Source organism: Lagopus muta, chromosome 18 (assembly GCF_023343835.1).
Source record: "Lagopus muta isolate bLagMut1 chromosome 18, bLagMut1 primary, whole genome shotgun sequence".
In the NCBI taxonomy this organism is placed as follows: domain Eukaryota; kingdom Metazoa; phylum Chordata; class Aves; order Galliformes; family Phasianidae; genus Lagopus; species Lagopus muta.
Window position 1 is genome coordinate 8,944,828 of NC_064450.1, and position 13,815 is coordinate 8,958,642.

General features: G+C 37.0%; 1 protein-coding gene across 1 annotated transcript in view; it reads right to left on the reverse strand.

Annotated features, from left to right (window-relative positions):
- Positions 1 to 13,218, reverse strand: part of ANKFN1 (ankyrin repeat and fibronectin type III domain containing 1) — a 113,730-nt gene extending 100,512 nt beyond the window's left edge. Inside the window, exon 1 of the mRNA XM_048965266.1 lies at positions 12,990 to 13,218. The gene's annotated coding sequence lies outside the window, so the exon portion shown is untranslated. The remainder of the gene's footprint in view (positions 1 to 12,989) is intronic.
- Between the last annotated feature and the right edge of the window lie 597 nt (positions 13,219 to 13,815).

Below are 13,815 nucleotides of genomic sequence, written 5' to 3' on the forward strand. Positions count from 1 at the left end.
AGGAATATCAGTGCCAGTGTTCTTCTATTTTCAGAAGGGTATAGCTGATTTTTTCCCCTTATCCAGACTGTTGCTCTTACAGAACACTAGTCAGATAACAGTATGAGACGACTTTGCTTATACATTGCACTCCAGCAGTGATTCTTTGACATAAAGGCCAGAAGAATTCAGCTGTCACTTCATTGCACATGTTGAATTGTATTTACAGCATGATATGTGTCGCTTCCCCCTCCCTTTTTCCTTTCACCCCAACGAGTCAAATAAAGCAGTCAAGATTTCTTTGTAGAGGGGCCTTTCTGCTCTCTTTTGCAAAAAGATTAGGAGATTAGAGAGGGCAACTAAGAGTTCAGTTTAGGGACATCGGAAAATACCTAAGAGTACACAGGTTTCTGTTACATCATTTCTAACAGTTAAAGTGAAACCAAGTGAAAAAGCTTATAATTTTATTAATCTTAAAATTTCAGAGTATTAATTTGAATTGCTCAGTCCTATATTTACACACATTTCCTGTTTCCCCACCTCCTTATCGCTAGGCTGACACCAAGGCTCATGCAAGCAAAGGGTGTCAGGATTCCGTGCAGCTGCAGTTTGGGAGATGACAGTTTTTAGGACTGACCTGAAGTTTCTGCCATGCCCACTTTCTTCTGCTGGTTGCAACTCATAGAGCCTTTACGAGCATTATTAAAATGACAAGGGCAAAAATATGCACATTTTGGACATCTGAAGTTAACTCAAAGCATAAGAAAAATCTTCAATATCCCTAATTAATCCTTAGTGATTCTAAAGTATATTTTATCTAAGCCATTTACGAATATTTATGTACATAATATTACTATTAATACTTGAGTAGTTTGCTGATCATTCCCACTGTCAGAATAAAATGGCACTGGGAGAAATATCACAATGAAATGCTATGAAGGACAGTATCGGTCCAGCTCTGTTATACAACACCCCCTTCCTTTGGCATAGAAATAGATTTTACCTTTTTAATAGCAATTTTAGTATCTTATACAGGAAAGATGTTTTCTTGCTTTTAAGAATAATTAACATTTTCTTTTATTACAGAAGCAGCAGTTTTTGATGGACTGGTAGTGCATCTCAGACTTGATAACCACAACGCCACTTTAGGCAGAAGCAGAATTCCACTCAGGGACCTTTCTCTAATGAAGTAGTAAGAACTTTATCCATTACTACAAATCCCAGATTCTCAAAAGCTCAATTGAAAAATTAGCTGCTTCAAGTACTGATCCTGTAAAGAGTCTGACTTTGTTATGCTAATCCAAGGCATTAAGAACAATCAGAAAAGGAATTCATTAATGGCTATTTGAATCAACTGTGTTTTGTCTCAAACATGAACACATCCCCCCAGTCAAAAATTAGCTAACACAGTGTGACTGAAGTTTATTTATGTACTTATGTATAACAAGCAACTGAACAGTTTGCAGTGCATGAAATGAGGCCATGGAAAAGTACACTGCAGTGCTCCTGCTTCAGCAGCCACTCAGCTGGAATTTCAGAATATATGCTTGTTTTCAGTTTATTCTTCAGCAAACAACTGGGAAACTCATTCCTCAACTAGACAGTGCACAAACTAAACCTAGCGACCAAGAGAAGATTGATTCCTCATTTAATGTGGCTGAAGAGGACGTTTAAAAAAAAATATTCACAGAACACTAAAAGTATCATCTTGTTTTGTCAAGTACGTGGACACCTTACGTGTTACAAACATGCATCTTGTAATGCAGCGAAAAAGAGATGCAGATGAAGCTGCTGATAGCTTCAGTGACAATAGCATAACAGATTCTCAGGAACCAGTATTTCCCTTGTAAAGACAATTTTTCATATTCCTCAATTTTTTCATTTACAACTTGGAGTGAAAATTCCAACATGAAAAATTTTCCATAGGACAGTCATATTTAAAAGAACCTCTATGTAAAAGAAAAAAAATCTTTACTTTGAATGAACTGACATGGATTTAAATGACCTGTGAGAGTATGTGTACGGTTGTATGTGCATGTATAAGGTTTCTTGTCCACTTTCGGGAGCCCAGACTCCCATCCTTTGTGGCAGACTGCCAACAGGCCAGGAACGTGAAGAAACTTGACTTTCTGGCACCACTCCAGGTGAGATGCCGGGGAGCCGAGAGCTGGGAAAACGGGTGAGCTGGCAGCAAACCAAGCACATTTCCATCAAAAATTTCATTGGAATAGACATTTTCATGCAACGTGTTAGGTTTTGGTGAACTGGCATTAGCTGAGAGAAAAATGTTCCACTGGAAACTATCCAACTTGTTACAGTACTGAGGTCTTGACACTTGGACCTCCTATTTTTTTATTCAGTTGAAAAAAATATGTATTTCTACTTTCCAGTGACAAGCATAGAGATAGAATATAGTTTATTGTGCTACTGACTGTCTGCAATTGCTTGTCCCGATATTGTAAAAGCCATTTGTTTAGATCAGCAAATGCTGATCAGTCACACCATCCCTGTATGCTTTTATGCAGTCCCCTAAACACAGCCAGATATTGACCAAGATTCTTCAACCTGGGGAAGGCCAGACAAGCGATGCAATGTTTTGCCCCAGGATAAACAACCAGTTGTCCATAGCTTTATATTTTATCGGACCTTTCTCTACCCAGTTAGGTTTGCATTGAGGTATTTATGGGGAAAAGAACACCTTCTGTACTGTTTGGACAGGATCTAGTCTTTAATGAGAAGGTAATTCTTCTATTAAAATAACTGATGACAATCATACTGCTTTAGATTTTTGCAAACAGATAAAGCCATGTAATCTGACAAATTCTTTCAGAATGAAACTCTGACCTTTTCTCTTCAAATCAAATTATTTTACTGAAATCACAAGGTGGATAAATACAACAAGGTCCTTTTAAAGCTGAACAGAAATGTCAGAATTAAAGATTTCGTCAAAAACATCAAGTAAGACATCAAAAAACTTGTTCTGAGTCACAAGTGTGAAATTTTCTGAGCTTACTAGAAAACTAGAACCAAAGTCAGCTTTGCCACTGATTGGATTCTGCAAGACTATACAGTCTCTGCATGCTTAGCTTTTGAACCTGCTTCTCAGAACATTTATTCATATTAAGTCCCATTCAGGAAGTGATCTCGCTGGAAAATCTGAGCAAACAGTAGTACAGAACTTTCTGACTCAAAAAACTAAAGAATGTTCTTTTTTTCCCCTTCGTCTTCTTTTAAATGAATTTAGTGCTTGTGAATCAGATCGACAACCCTAAAGACTGAGGGTTACTGTGCATGCACAAGAACCCAGCCTTTTTCAGTGTCCTGACACTTATGTATATTCACCCTGTGTAGAAAGTTTAACTTACTGTCTTGGTAGTTGGTAAGTTAAACTTACCAATAGGACTTCTGAAGCCTGCAGGTAAGAAATTACAACTGCTTATCATACAGACTGGGGGTCTGAAGCAGTGATGGGTGCTTCAGGATCCTGTGGCTGGTGTCTGATTTCCTTGTACAAAAATCACCCAGAAAACCTGGACTCGACAGAAAGCCACACATAGATAGCCAAGAAAAAAACAATGAATTAAAGGAAATCATGTTTGATAACAACCTTCTGTAGGGTTCTGAATTGGATTTGCAGTTTGGCTATATTAACAACAAGTGCATTCATGTTAGGTGTACATGGGAAAAATTTAACAGAGACTTCATGAAATCACCAGAGGAATGAGCTAGAATGACAGCCTTCAACTTCACACAGTGTCTAACCTCTCTGTTAACATTCACATGGCACAAACCAACACCCACAGCAGTGCTGAGCTGTGTATTGTGGTGCTGGAAGGTGTTCTGAAATAAGTATACAGTCTGCCATAATCTTACTTACTCTCGCAACTCTGTGAAGGGATAAGTAACTTTTCCACCTATACTGACAGCTCAAATGAAAAATAAATTGAAATTGTGACTGTGTTCTGATATAATACTTAATGCAGAATAGTTTGCAATTTCTTAGAGAGCAGAGGTGGCTATGGGAGACACTATGGCAAAACTGAAGGAGATGCATAAAATGCAGAACAAAAGGAACACCAAAGTAGGGAAGGCCCAGTTAAACTACATTAGTTTTCACTTGTTTTTAATACAAGAAAAAGAAATGTATTACAAGCCTGCTGAAACTGATGAAAGTCTACAAAAAAAGTATTTACCCTGAATTGCAAAGGCAGAGATCAGACCTGTGGATACATGTTGAGCAATGTCCAAAAATGCACTTGAATTACTTCAGCCACTTGTAGCAGCCTAATATGCATAAATAACAACAAAGGCCAGTGATAACACTGCGAGTGAAATGGTTCTATTTTTAACTATTCCTTTTACTATCTTTAACTTTTATATAAACTCAAACTTATATTCAGAGAAGATTTGCTGCATTATGCGAGATTTCTCCTCACTATGCCTATTTTCCATTAATGTACGTATCTGCTCTGACACCTCTGGGTGTCATTGTCAGGCTCTCCTAATCCCTCGGATGAGACTGACTTGCTCCAATCCTTTCTGTTGCTATGAGAAAGTTAACAGTAGTTAAAAGCTGTCAATGAATTGGATTTCGTTTTCTTCCATACACACAATCTTTTTATCTGTGTCTATGAGATAGCTCTTTTTTGGCATCCTACTCATATTAATAATTTCTGACAGCTCCTGGTTCATTTTTACAAAATCTATACCTGGCTTTTGTGTTCTCTTCAATTTCATTTAGCCAGGTAAAGAATAAAAGGACACAAGTTGACTGCACTTCATCCAAAAACTATGAGGGATCATTCAAATGTGAAAGCTTTAGAGAAGGAAACTTTCTTTGGGTGCTCCCATCATTGAGAACACACAGGGCATACTCCTCCTCTCTGTGTCTCGCAATGGCAAGAACTCCTAAACCTGAACTTCATCCACACCCATCAAAATGTCACTCAGCTGCTGAGTGAAATATCCTTCATTCAAATCAGAGTGAGTGCCTTTAATGGCTACCCAAATGCCTGTCAAATTAAATAAGAAACAAAATGCAAATAAATTAGCATTCCTAGCTACTGATACACTATAAATATTTATGAGGAAAAAAAAAAGATGCTGTAATTTCAAATGATACCACAGGCATATTTTGTTAAAAATACGGTTAAGACAGTTATACATGCAATACTGTACTTTGCAATTTTTTTCCATTTCACATCACCATAATCACCTAATAAATATTTAAATGGACCCATTTGCTGTAACTATAAAAGAACCGTGTAAACTTGTTGTCATCTAGACACATAAGCCGCAGTGGAGTCAATGAATTTCAACAGTCACTTAATATTGCAAGCCACAAGCTACCTTAAACCTGCCAGCAACTGTCTGCCAGGAAGCTACTGTAGCACCACGGCTACCTCCTCCAACCCAGGACACGAGATTCATTATGAATGCTAGCATTGCTACTCTAATTAGGCCTGGGAGAGGTTTAACAACCATGCTACAGTCTTGCTGCTGACAAATATAAAAATAAAGCCTTGTTCAAATTAGCAATGTGAAGTGAGAAGGCCTAGAAGCAGCAACTGTCTGACCAGTAGTGAAACAGTTCTAATCTATAGTGAGGTTATTTTGCTTCATAAACTGCTAGTATGTTACCTGCAGGAGGTCTCCCTGTAAAATGAATTATAGTAAGCTATATGTGATAATTAACCGTGCATTAGCAAATATCTTGAAACAGGGGGGCTCTGTTTTCTCTGTATTTTGACTAATAAAAGCATGAATTTGTTCAACAAATGATCATTTAGGTTGTGGAATGCTAAGCATATTGGAAGAACACAGTAAGCAATAGAATATTGTAGGTGGACTAACAGTTTCCTTACAAAAACAGGCTGTTTAATAGGCTGGCTCCATACTACGTTATTCACAGTACTAGAAACCACAGTGTTGGGAAGACAAATACAATATACATTTAAAATAATATAAACCTTGTACTCCTATTTACTTTAAAAATGCCATGGAGTGACAATAAAAAAAATCCATAAGCAAATGTTTATTTCAGAAAGACAAAATCCCAAATGACTCTTTCCAGAATGTAAATAGATAGTGAGGCAATGGGGATGGTCATCTTCTCTGGAGGGGAAAAAGTACAGCTGGGTTTAAAATAGTCTGCATCATATGAATGTAAAGCAAGGGAAAAAAAATCATATTAATTTCTTAGGTATACTGCTTATCACAGTAAAATTAAAGTGGTAATATAATTTATTTTAGTTTCATTTGCATTTTATGAATACATCCTTAACCACAATGCTTTACTGAACTGTTACTATACCAGCCATATTCTTGGCTGTGAATCAGGGGTCAGAGCAAACTTCAGCATATACAACTGGGCAATCTGTGCCTCCTTATTCATACTGGATGGACTGGAGCTCAAGCCTGCAAACATCACAAGCTGCAGCTCTTCTTACTACAAGTAATCTATCAGCTTTAACTAGATTCCATGTAGTAATGACAAATTGTAGGGCTTGTCCTTATCATGGGAAAATGTGCTGCCCCACAATGACTGGGATGAACAGCAAGAAAAAGAGAAATTGATGACCAATTATGTTTTAATTCATAATTATCAGCATTCAAAAGTCTCTGAAAACTTTAAAATCTTTTAAACATTAGAAGTGTTCTCTCACTAAATCTGAGCCAAGATCAGAACAGACCTCTCAGTTGCATCTCCCTGTTTCTTTCCAAGCAGCACAGCTCTCACCGGCCCTATCAGAATAAGCACATCTAAGGTTCCAGGCATTTCATTCCAACATGCTGGGACTATTTCAGTTGAGGTATTGGTTTCTGAGGCAGGGGGTTATCTGCAAGATGCCAGAATTATCACTGTGTAGCAGGCATTCAGTCTTAAAGCAGGGCGGGATATTTAGAAAGGTGTTATCTGGAGAAAACTGAAAGGGTGTGATTCTAACACACTGGGGGATGCAGTCAAGAGCAAGAATGCTTCTCATTAGTTCCTTGCAGACTTCTTTTTCAATGCCAGTTTGATTCAATCAAAGGAAGCTGGAATGTTCTTTGCATTATATCTCTCCCTCCCAGACTTATCTCAGATTTAGCATTCATCTTCAAAATAACCTTCAAAATATCTTTAGCATTTTATTCTGGAAATTAAAACACGAACATCCAAAAATAAAGGACTTCACAGAAGCTCTGATTTTACAACACTTCACAACTTTCCCCTTAACTCATGGGTTAACTGCAAGTTAACTTCACACAAGCTGCATAGTTACCTGTCTCTCTCGATCAACCCCACAGGAACCACCAACAGTTTTCTCAGCGCCTCTATCTTCCTCTACCGCACAACTGCCAGTCCTTCTCTCATGGGCTGTTTATGTAATCAGCAATGTTAAGTTTCATTCAGAATAAACACTGCCAATCCTTTTCCATCTTGATAATCACCATTTCAGTTTCAGATGTAACAAATGTGTTTTGTAACTAAAAATTTGTCTTATTTCTTCTGCTCAAACTGTACCTGTTGGTCTAATCAAACAACATGGCACTACAGGGATAGGCAGGGATACAGACTTGGCTACACAATGGACTTGATTGCATTACATCAGGGGCACACACTGGAAATGGAAGGAATGTGGATGGCATCTTGCCTGCAAACTATCCACTTTCCCCCAGTGACCAGGACATGTCTGCTCTCTCCATTTCACGTGTGCTGCTTTCCACTTCTTCCCACTATCACAGCACTTTTCCCAAACTCTCACAGATGCCTTTCTGCAACTAACCCTCAGTTTATGTTCATGGTTTTTCCTCCTAAGACATTTTCACAGTGCATGGTCCTGGCTTTCAGATACCTATAGAAGTAATATTTTTGGCAGCTCACATATGTATATATATCATATACCTGAAACATTTTCTTTTCTTATAGTTGAATTATTGTTGCCATCAAATTATAAAGGATGAGTCTACAGCATGTTATTTAGAAAGCATATAGAAAGGAAATTCGTACACTTCTTATTGAAAAATATATATACAATAAAAAAGTTACTAAAAATGAATGGCAAATACAATTCCTGGAAGTTTTTTTCAAAAAATTATTTCTCTCACTTAAGCATGAGAATGATAAAAAATTGTAGAATTCCACTTGCACCAATTTAGCTTTGCTAAGCTAATAGTCATTTCTCCAAGAAAGAACACATTTCTTATCTTAAATTCATAAGGCGCAATCAGCTGGAGAAAGAGATGAGCTTCTGTTTTTAGAGATTCTATTTTTTGCCTAAATCTCAATCTCAGATTTGTTTTATGTCCAAGAACAACTGAAGTGCTTTTTCTTTTTTTTTTGTGGTTCTCTCACTCAACAGCAGGATTGATCTCTACAGTTAAATTTAAATGTATCACATAAATGCATCAGATAATTTTGACCATTCAACTTTGAGGATGACCTCACGCACTCACAGTGTTGCAGTTCTTGCAGTTAACAAAGTTTAAAGTCTAGTGATGCTTTTGAAATTTAATTCAAAAAATAAAAAAGCCTAAGAATTGTTGTTATTGTTTACACACTACTCTTCAGCTTTGTAAGGTAAATGAGAACCTTAAAAGTGCTATACTGGATTTCCTGAATTTAATTCAATTTAATTATATTTACATGTTTTCAGGCAGAGGGTAAGATTGCCCCCTTTTGGAACTTTTAAATCTAGCAGTCCGAATAAAGAGTCGGGTGCAAAGCATTCCTAATCTGCACTCAAGATATGCATCTCATCGCAGATTATTTGTGCTTCATACTGTTGTGTTCTAATGTTATTCTTTATGTGGCTTTGCATTCCTTATTAAAGCAATAGGCATGAAAGAATTCAACAGTTCTTGCCAGCAACCACAAAAACACAGAATCTAAAGTCAGCTAAAGGTAAACATATGGAACCCTCTAAGGAATGTAGTAGTAAAGATGGAACATATGACTTAGTTCTCCCTCTCTCTCTTCTGTAGGATGATTGTATTGGAAAACCAGAAAATGCAGTAATCAGGAGGCTGGACTGAAATCTGTATTTTCATGACCTTATTTTTTTCTTTTTTTTTACAGTGCCAGAGTCCCAAATATATCAATTAGAATTTATTACTGAGAGCGGTGCAATTTATTCCTTATAAACACTTATTAATCAGAAATATTTTAATAATGAAACATCATTAATCTGTTCCTTGAGCAGTATCTTCTTGTGGCATCTAATTTTTGAAAGTTAATATTTTCAAATTACATTGTATGGCACATTCCCACCTTGTTTCAAAACTGAGAGATAATGTGGACTTGTTTCAGTTCAGAGTTTGTTTCACATAACTTTGGAAGCATGGCCCTAGATCAGCATTCCTTACTTATCTACATGTGACTGAAATCATAAGATCCACACTGTAACTTCTGTCCTGAAGCAAAGCAGTGTGAACTCCCCAGCTCTGAAGATCTGGTACTTTTCAGCACTTCCACAATAACGTACTGCAGCCTGTTAATTTAAACGTACTCATCTCCCAGGTATGAGCATCCAGTCATGAGGCTCATGACAGAACATATTCCCAAGGCCAACAAAGTTTAGAACAATAATGATTTCCCAAGATTGGTGCTTTCAAAGCTAGTTAGGTTTCAAATCCCACTCATTTTAAAACAAGACTGTTGGCTAAAAATAACAAAGAGCTTAATCTACAGATGTGTATTAGTATGCCTTCAATAGAAATAACTTATCGAGCAATTGGATGGACTTCTGACAATCAAATGTGTGAGAAGATCCCTAAATGGAGAGAAATTGATAGACTGATATAAAACAGCAATAAAATTGAAATTAGAGCTTTTCTTGAAGCTACAATGACATACCACAGCATGGCTGAAACAAGACCTTTCTGTAAGTAAACAAGGAAAGCTGACAGTAGACCACCTTAAGTGCACATGTAGATCAGAATTTAAGTGACACAATTCTGCTGAAGAACTCATCATTTCAGCTGTGTATGCACAACTCCATGCATTCACCTGTTTCAGGATCAAACTCCAAGGAAGAAAGCATCTGGTATTCCATCCTACTACAGTCACAATTATATCACCAAAAACTGTTGTTTCTCCCATAAATGAAGCATAGCTCAGTCAGCTAAATGGAGATTGTACAGTAACACCAGTTTATATGAAATAGCATTCTTGAGCATCAGTACTGATCTTATTCCTTGAGCACAGTGCTACAGAGCAAAATTCTTATTGATACTCAAAAATAGGCATTATTAGTATTTTTGTAAGATTCTTTCTTTCTTAAATATCTAACATAAAGAAAGTGATGAAAGTGATTCTAATCTATGCATGGATTATCTTTATGGTAAACAGATACCATAAATTGTTATGTTTTCATTAAAAAGCTGAAGGCCCAGCATTTCAGAGCAGAACTCAGTAAAATTTGCCATTACATAAATAGAACAAAGTGCAACAAGATGAGCCATAATGTAACTTTCCAGACTGTTTGTCCAAGCTGTTTAATGCCTTGTGTATTTCTGTTGAGAAAAAGTCAGACTTTTAGGTGAATTATGTCCTTGCTGCTTTAAACAGTTACTTAAACTGTAGCCAGTGTGTCATGCATTCCAGTACAGAATATAAGAATCTATGTATTTAGTGTCACCATACGAGTTCTACCTAGAATTTTCCTCTCAGTGCCAGCGTTAATCATAAGGAAGGAATGCACACTCTGATCATGCTAATTAGCTTACTAAATATGACTTCTTTAATGTGTCCTCAAGGGTGCTTGAAAGACATTTTATAAAGAGAAACACTTGGTTTGCTTTACTGACACATTAATTGCACCAAAAAGTTGTCTTTAAATAATCTGTAGCTATCTTGATAACTATATATGGAAGAGGAATACCACAGCAAAATATACATTCTATATTTAATAACCACAGGTTTTATTTTATAGTCACTGAAAATGGCTAAGAGCAGGAGAAATTTCATGCATCCTTTCAGAAAATTTCAATCTGAATTTTATAGGGCATACTTCTTTACATATGAAGGGCATGAACCAGTGCTCTGAATCTTAACAATCAATTCTGTGCTTTTATTTTACCTCTTTACCTTTAATGAAGGACACTGGAATACAGCCAACTGCTTTCACATCTGTGCTAGAAAACATTTGAGCAGCATGCAGTTGCAGGACTGTGTCCTCCCTCTAATTGGGAGTATCCCACTGAAGTTTTTGGAAGCTTTACATGAAAAGTGTGAAATATCTGAGGCAATGAAGCAATGAATATATATACATATTCAGTTTGTTCTTAGCTGTCACTGTACCACAATATACAAAATACACAGTTCATGTATTGTGTGATCTTACCAGTAAGATGGCAGTGACGAGGTGATGGGTGAGGGGGTGAAGATGCTGGGGAAATCAGTGACCAGCAGCCTCTAGTGAGCTGAATCCAGAAAAGTACGGTTTTGTATAGCTGGGTTCTGCAATTGAATACTGAGCCAGAAAACAAAGCAGTCCGCACTGTGCTCTTTACAGCCGATAAGTTGAAGCACAGTAAATCTTCCCTGACAGAAGTTGCTGGAGTAGTAGCAACTGAAACATGGGTCATAATCCTGGCTAGTGACTTGGTTCTTCTGTTATTCAAATAACATTACTTAGTCAACTCATGAAAGCCATCCATTTTAGGCTGATCGTAGGTTTGTAAAGTTAAAATAATGTGAGATTTTTAAAAATGCCAGAGAAAACAAAGTGCTAACTAAGCCCCTCCAACATGCAGCCAGCTGTAGGAGTCACATGCCACATCTACTCTGTGCAGCCCATGTCTTTGTGTAATTGTCTCACTCGAGGTAAGTTCCTACTCCAGGGCAGCACAAATATACCTGTAGAGTACCTTAGGCCTCAGAAGCAGTAGAATTCATTTCAGAACACCGTGCTACTTCCATGTCAATCAAATTGAAACACACATCGGCAGAGCAAGCTTCTTCTGTTAGAAATTGCAGCCTCCATGAGACCATTTATGTATAGAATTTATCTAAAGCCTCTGACAAGATACAGTCAAATCAAAGTCTCTCAGAGGAGATACAACCACGCTAACTTACACCACCGTTTTTCACTTTAGAAAGGTTACTTAATAAGTTAATGAAACATGCAATATTCCAGGCTGGCGCAGTGCTGCAGTTCCCCACAGAGATTCTGAAAACAGTTCTAAAAACCGTTGCTATAGCAGGCTGTGAGCTTCCAATTCATTGCTAAAGTATATTGTTTGGAAAACATAGTGAGAAATCATGGCAGGCTAATTTCAGAAAATCCAAATGAACCTTTCTTAACTTATTTGTCATGGCAGTCTGAGGTGGGTTGCACAATTCAGAGCTCCTTAATCTTCCACAGCCTGGAGTTAATTTGTCCCCTTCAAAACTGGTCCCGCGAAGTGTACATTAATGGCAAAATTTACTTCTTAGCTACCAGAACCACACACCAACACCTTTTTGTTGAAAATCAAACTAAAGAAAAACTGTTCATAAACAAATTTGTTTCAAACTGTCATAAAAATGTATGTATACTCATTACAGGCTGCCAGCTTTAGCACTGAGTTTGCTCATGCATGAATGCAGGTATGTAACTAATATCAGTATAGTCCCAGAGATTGACTCTTGAAGAAAACAGTAGAAATGTAACTCATTTCATAAATTGAAATGAAATTGTCTGTCTTAAATACTACAATTAGCTGCTTATAAGAACATTCCATTGAAAGACAGTGACCACACAGCCAAAGTATTAGAGAATATCACTTATATCAAAATGTCAGTACATATTTGGAAGGCAAAATAAAAGAGTTTTCTGCCCTACAGATATTTGAAATTCCTATCTTCATATAAAATATCCATTTCACATATTAAGAGAACAGAAAAGAAATAATCTGCCCATGCATCACATTAAAGGAAAAGCAATTTTCATTCTTCAAAGACAAAAAATGACGTCCAGAAATGCATATAGTAATCTGCTCATCAGGTCCATGAACTTTGTAACAAATTATTCAAAAATACTTACAGTGGCTGCAGTCCATTTTCCCCTCACCAGATTACTCTGCTTTTCATTTTGCTGTTATTCAAGCCTCAGCTGAAACAAACGTTTGTTGACAGGGATGCATTTCCTCAGAGCTGCTTTGTCTGTCTGCAGTTCCCCAGATGAGCACTGTTCCAATAATTTATATCGCTATCGGGGTTTTGTTGCTCCCCTAACACAGGCAGTGCGTTGGCTCTGTCATCTCCCACTTACTCAGCTGCTGAGGAAAAGAAACAATAGATGAGAAACAGACAGCTGATAGTATCCAGCTACTCAAAGAAAAGCAACTTGAGACCATGAAGTAACACATTAGACTGTAATGATATCCTACTGCATGTCATCTGTCCTCCAGTGGCATTTTGAACCCCCAGAAAACTACCTCATATTGCTAAGAAGCTCGTGAGGGCATGCATGCACTGTAAAAGGATTTTTAATCAATCAGTAACATGAATATCATGGTATTCAAAAGTTATATGTTCCTTTAAAATGATACTATATCTATTAATTCAGGTAAGGATTTCAATATCCATGAGAAAATAATCAACTCACCAACATCTATTAATAAATAAAAAACTGCTCATCATTTTATTATAAAAAACTGCTGAAAGATGCAGCTCCATTACTGACTTTTTTTAGAGTTCAGTAAAATTCATCTTTTAATACAGGCCCACACATTTTTAATGCTTACATTCAGCCTCCTCACGGATGGTATATGCTGCTGCCAACATAGCACCACTTCCTGACACTAGGTGACAAAAGAAAAAAATGTTAGACTGTGGTGGAAGAGAAGTTTTAGTGCTTTGATCCATTT